Below are 6,627 nucleotides of genomic sequence, written 5' to 3'. Positions count from 1 at the left end.
TGGTAGGTAATTGCAATGGAGTAAAACTAAGATTCAGATATGTCTAGTTTAGTGAGTTATTCCAATAAGCAGTCTTAGTTATCTATCCACATCTAGTGCTTCAAAGCAAGTGTTCAATTAGAGGATGTTCATATTCTGGCACCAGAGAAAATTCAGGAAACTAGAGGGACATTGTGATGTTGCTTCCCAAATAATATTTAATCACCTAACTGTATCCCTTTACATAGTCTTCAGACTGAAGCTGAAGGACGTAGTTCCACTATTTTCCCATGAAGGGGATAGAAATCTGTAGCTATCTAGAGGTTCTGCTTTCAGATGATCTCATGGATAACAGACACCAGTAAGGTGAACAGAAGTGAAAGAATGTATAGGGACTGTTTATGCATAGTAGCAACTTGAGACCCTCAGAAATGAAAAAAATTAAGAGAAAAAATCTAAAATATTTTTTATGTAGGTGTGCACAAAGTTCTAGGGATATTTGAGTTATTTCTTTCTAATGTGATTTTATTTTTATGCAGAGGTTGGTAAGACTTGGAAACTGTAAAATTATGAATCCTTTAAAACAACAATTAATATATGCTAATGACTCTTTAGACATTCATTTTGAGAAGTTTAACAATACTTTGTACTAAAAAAATCTCACATTGTTCTATGACGTTGCTTTAATATGAGTTCACTGGGTGACGCCTTCTGATTACTGAGTCTCTAATACCTGTGTTTTGTTTTGTTTCTGTCTCAATTTGCACTGTTTGTGATCTTTGATAGCCGAAGGTAAATAGAACTGTTCAGTTACCCACGGTTAATGAATTTGTAAAACAGGAAATTGGTGAAACGCTTACTATTTACCAGACACTATGCTAGAAAGTAGAAATTTAATAATAAAGAAAGAATGACATTTTTCCTCTCCTTTACAGTTTGGCTGGGAAGAAAAACACTGAAGTAGTAACTTCAAATATGATGAATTTGACAAACAGGATGTACTTGATGCTACAGAGGAACATAAAAGGGGGAGGTAATCTAGATTAGAGTTTCAAAAAGTCATTTCTCTCTAAGTGAAAACAAAGACAGACCTGTAAATTGGAAGAGTGAGCTGGATTAAAAGCGGTATTTAAGGCATAGGGAACAGCATATGTCAGGACCTGATGCAAGAATAAGGCATATTACTCAAGATGCAGTTAGAAATCAGTGCAGTTAGACCACACAATGCAAATGGAAGATATACGAAAATGAAGCTATGAGAAAAGGCATATAATAAATTATGAGGTTGTCTACAATAAAAAAATTGCTTAGATTCTTTTACAGCCTTAATAGAGGCAATGTAAGCAAGAGAATTAATTTATACATTTTCTTTTATAACGATCTAACAGATGCAAATTAAATAATCTCAATTTAATGATTTAATAATGTATAAAAGCCACAATATTTAAACCAGATTAACTAATATTAACTTTAACATTTGAAACCTCATTGATTGTGTAGCTGGTAAAAGGGAACATAAATGTTGGCAGGTATTTGGTAAATTCTAATTATTTTAATATTTAAATTTAAAATATATTTAATATTTAATATTTAAATATTATATCTTCTCTCTGTCATGGTAAACACTCCAAGAGCCAGGTTCTTACTGGCTTTGGTAAGTCACCAGCAGGGCAGAAGCAGGAGCTTGGTGACCTAGTTACTTTCTTGCTTCTCGTTCCCATTTGTTCTTTGTATGGATGTCCTGTCTGCTGCAGAAACAGGGAACGGGAGAGGAATAAGAGAAAAATGTCAAAGACAGATAAGAAAAACACATTGATTGCAAATTTTCAGATCTCTCCTTTGTTGATTTTTTTCATCTACCTCTGCCTTGCCTTTGGCTTTCAGAGTGCTGTTGGCATCCAAAATGCTATCTTTCTCTCTGGATATGTTTTATGATTTTCAGGCTGTCTCACAACATGGCTCCCTGTACTGTTCTCTGATTTGAGTGAGCTTAGCAAAGTGAAATGCTCTTTGTACCACATTTTTACAACTTTTCTACTATCCCATACCCTCTTCTTGCAGATACTTTGTGCAAGCTCACCTCTTCTGCTCATCTGAGAAACATGTCCACCCTTGCTACAACAGGAGGTGGAAATCACAGTTGCTGCACTCTCAGTGTCACTGTCTCTTCTTTATTTTACATGCCCATATTGCAACATCCATCAGTGGTATGAAGACTTATCAGAATTCAATGGGGCTTTCTGAGTTTAGGAGTAAAGTGGTGAGGAAGTGGGAACACTTGACTTCACCTACCCACTCCTGAAAGGGAGGAAAAAAGTATTCATGCTGCATAAAATGCTCTTCTCAATAGAAGAGTTCTTGCTATTTTGTTATCCTGCTCTCCCTTACTGAAAAAATCAACAAACTAATACATTTTAGCAGGAAAGCTGATATGGAGCATCTGGCTCTAGCACCAGAAATTAGACCATATGAAGCATGGTGTTTTACTTTGCAATGTTGAATTATTTTCAAAATACAGCTACACATTCTACATGTTCTTCTGATAGGAATAGTAGAAAAGATGTCTTAGTAACATTCTAGCAAATAGTCCTCTCATTAGAGTGAGAAGGTGAAAATAGAAAATGCAGTGAGACCTGTAGGGAGGCTATGGAAATAATTCAGGGCGGGGTGGGGGGAAAATGCAACTTCAAATAGAATCATAGCATTAAAAACAGAAAGAAGTGGATAGATTCAGTAAAAAAGAGAAAACAGTGCTGGTGATTTATGTAAAGAGTGAGAGAGAGGAAGAATTAAACTCTCAGATGTTATTTGATAAACAGGGTGAGTGAATGAGTAGATGCTGATTTGATGGCAAAATATTTAAAAATGTGAAGTCATCAGGACTTGGAGTCTGATTAGAAATGTAAATTAAGGGAAAGAAATAGGGAAGTGGTGATTATGAATTACCCTTTAAGAAAAGTACATGAGGAAGGAAGATGAAAATGAGTTGAAAGTTTATGGTGAATAAAGGCTTGTTTTAGGTTTGGAGAGAACCAAGAAGAGAGTGGAGCCAGTAGCAAGGAACTAGTTGATGGTACAAAAGAGCTAGACAGTAATGGATGGTCAAAGATCAGTTCATGGTGATAGCTGACAGAATTGTCCTTGAACAGGTTTTGGTCTTAGAAAAAGAGTGTATGATTAGGTATGTTTTCAGATAAATAAGTGGACATGGAAATAGGAAAGAGGAAAGCAAAAATATGAAAGGCACTAAGCTTGACTTAATTATCTCCATGCAATAGGAAACAAGATCTGACTGAGTTGCAGTTACTTGTCTCTTAGTTTAGTAGTGAACACATATTTGTGCAATTATTCACTAATTTATTGGGCAGTATCTATGGCAATACAGTATGTTAAGAACTATTTTAGAAAGAATGGATACAACTTTCAACAGGATGCAAAAGACCTCTGATCTCAAGCAATCCAAATTTTTTTTTTTTTTTTTTTTTTTTTTTTTTTTTTTTTTTTTTTTTGGCAGTATTTGCAAAGTCATGCTCCATAAGCAGCTACAGTCTAGTGTTTAGGAACACAGAATTCGGAATGGAATACCTGGTTGTATTAGTCTGTTTTCACGAGACTGATAAAGACCTAACCAAAACTGGGCAATTTACAAACAAGGAGGTTTAATTGGACTTACAGTTCCACGGGGCTGGGAAAGCCTCACAATCGTGGTGGAAGGCAATGAAGAACAAGTCCCATCTTACATGGATGGCAGCAGGCAAAGAGAAAACGAGAAAGATGCAAAAGTGGAAACCCCTGATAAAACCATTAGATATTGTGAGACTTATTCACTACCACCAGAACAGTACGGGGGAAACTGCCCCAGTGATTCAATTATCTCCCACTGGGTCTCTCCCACAACACTGGGAATTATGGGAGTACAATTCAAGATGAGATTTGTGTGGGGACACAGAGCCAAACCATATCACTGGTTTTGAACTTTAGCTTTAGTGCTTATGAAATTGAGAATTTACAAACTTTCTCTCTCTTTTTCAGAGTATTTTCTTAAATCTAAGAAATGGTGTCTTTTTAAATGTATAAAACTGAGTTTTGTTAACTGAGATTACTTATATTAACAACCCTCTTTATTATTAATTAGTATTATTATAGCATAAACTTCATGAGGACAGCATTCATATTTCTTACAGATCTCTCTGTTTCTTCTCCCTGGAATATAGTTTGACACACAGTAATTGTTAAAAATATTTGTTAAATAAATATTAACAATAAATTAATAAAGCAATTTATCTTTCAATAAGGTTGTACCACTTGAACTAAACAAGATTAGTGTCATGCCTACCACACTTCACAGAGTATCTAAAATCTCTATGTCTATTACACAACCTGTCATATATTGTAGCTCTTGACACTAATGTTCTGATAAAGGATAACTTTGGAAATCACTGGTAAAGTGTGTGATAAATAACATGTTTACTGATAAAATAGTTACCATTTCTTTTGTTTGGGACTATAAAAGAAATCTAAAAGAAAACATTCAAAATATATTTTAAAATAATTATACTTAAAATCTATGTAAGTACTTATGGAAGCTTTCCTTATACAATTTAGTGAAGAATATGTTTGCTATTAAGTATATATAATAGTTAACTATAGGAGTATACTTTTATTGAAGACAACTTATTTAATAAAGTAAAATTAGAGATATTTGTCAAAAACAGCAAGGTAGAGGTTGATACGGTTTGGGTCTGTGTCCCTGCCCAAATCTCGTGTTGAATTATAATTCCCAGTGTTGGAGGAGGGGCCTAGTGGGAGGTGACTGAATCATGGAGGTGGACTTACCCCTTGCTGTTCTCTTCCCCCTTGCTGTTCCCTTGTGACAGTGAGAGAGTGCTTATGAAATCTGGTTGTTTAAAAGTTTACTCCCCATTCTCTCTCTCTTCCTCCCGCTCCAGCCATGTCAGACATGCTGGGTTCCCCTTTGCATTCTACCATGATTGTAAGTTTGCTGAGGTCTCCTCAGCCTGTGGAACCGTGAGTGAATTAAACCTCTTTTCTGTACACATTGACCAGTTTCAAGTAGTTCCTTATAGCAATGTGAGAATAAACTAATACAGAAATCAAGATGGAAGTCAAAATACTGTAAAACATATATGTTAATATAATGAAAAGAAGCACCTTTAATATTCTACTTTAATCAAAAAAACTAAGTAAGTTATTCAGTTATTTATTTTAAAACGCAAAGCAAATGTGAGTTTAATGAGTTTAATACTTTGAAGAGCTAAATTCTTGAGCTCTATGATACTGAAAAGAATAAAAGTCTGAGAAATGTCCTAAGAGCTAAATACATTTTAAACTAAGAATGGAGAAGAAGGTTAGGTTATGGTAAGAGACAGACAGAGAAAGAAAGAGATGATTTTAATGTTGACAGGCTTTATATATCCTGAATATAGGAACTATATTAGGCTTTCAGAGCTATTAGAAAAATTGGACGGGGAACAGGCTTTGGAAAATTATATCTTAGCATGTGTAAGTGCAGCAGTTTTTTCCTTATAATTCTACAAAGAAGAAAAATAGTTGGGAGGTAGCAGGGATTATAGTTTAATTTAGAAAGCATTTGTGGGAGGAATTTTTAGGAGACTTAAAACAGTTATCTTATTTTCTGAGACAGAAACTCAAATATTAGACATTAAGTATTCTGGATTGGTGAGGAAAGCTTTAGAGGTTCAGCAATTAGCTTTCTATTCTGAAACAGTATTGTATTCCTTAAGTTAGTAATTTTCTTAATAATTAATGACTACTGAAGGTTGTCAGACTCATTCTTTTGGGATGACAAAATTTTCCTATGTACAAATAAATAAGTTTCTGAATGTGAAACATTTCATGCATCACTGAATGGTATTTTATCATCCACCCAATTAGTACATTGAATGGAGAACAAGCTTATTTAAACCACATACTTATTAAATATCCAGTAAAGGACCAAAACAAGGATATTCTTATTCTTCTGTTTTCTGTACAAGCACTGGTGCCATCTGGGCAGATTTATTGCAGGAGCCATAGTATCTTTCTTCTTCCCATCAATTTTCTCTCTTCTGTTGCAGGAAGAAAATTCCACAAAAGAAAGAAAGGAAATATCTTTTATTTTAGTCTATTTGAAAGAGATGAGGAATAAAATATCATGGGAAAATCGGAAACGGTTGGATTTGCACAATTTTTGCCAAATTGAAACAAATTAACTGAGTGTAGCTAGAAATCATGTTAACCTGTTTTAATTAATAAATTGATAAACCCCATAATTGTGTTGATAAAATAACAGCTATTACTAATAATAGTAATAATAAAGCAATAGATAAAAATTTCCTAGGCACTAACTGGATTATTTGGTTCTCTTAAATTACTTCATTTAATTCTCACAACAATCATGAAAGGGATGTTTTATTAGTGTTCACTGGAAAAATGAGCAAACTAAGATTCAGAAAGGTGAAATAATATATTAAAAGTCATACATGTGGTAAGAGGCAAACCTGGGAAGAAATCAGACTAATCCTCAAGTTTGTGTTCTCAAACTTTATACTGTAAAAGGCATTCTAATTCCAGTTTTGCAAAAAAAAAAAAAAAAAAAAAAAAAAAAAAAAAAAAAAAAAAAAAAAA

Source organism: Rhinopithecus bieti, unplaced genomic scaffold (assembly GCF_001698545.2).
Source record: "Rhinopithecus bieti isolate Rb0 unplaced genomic scaffold, ASM169854v2 scaffold_2467, whole genome shotgun sequence".
NCBI classification, from domain to species: domain Eukaryota; kingdom Metazoa; phylum Chordata; class Mammalia; order Primates; family Cercopithecidae; genus Rhinopithecus; species Rhinopithecus bieti.
Note: the sequence above shows the minus strand (reverse complement) of the source record.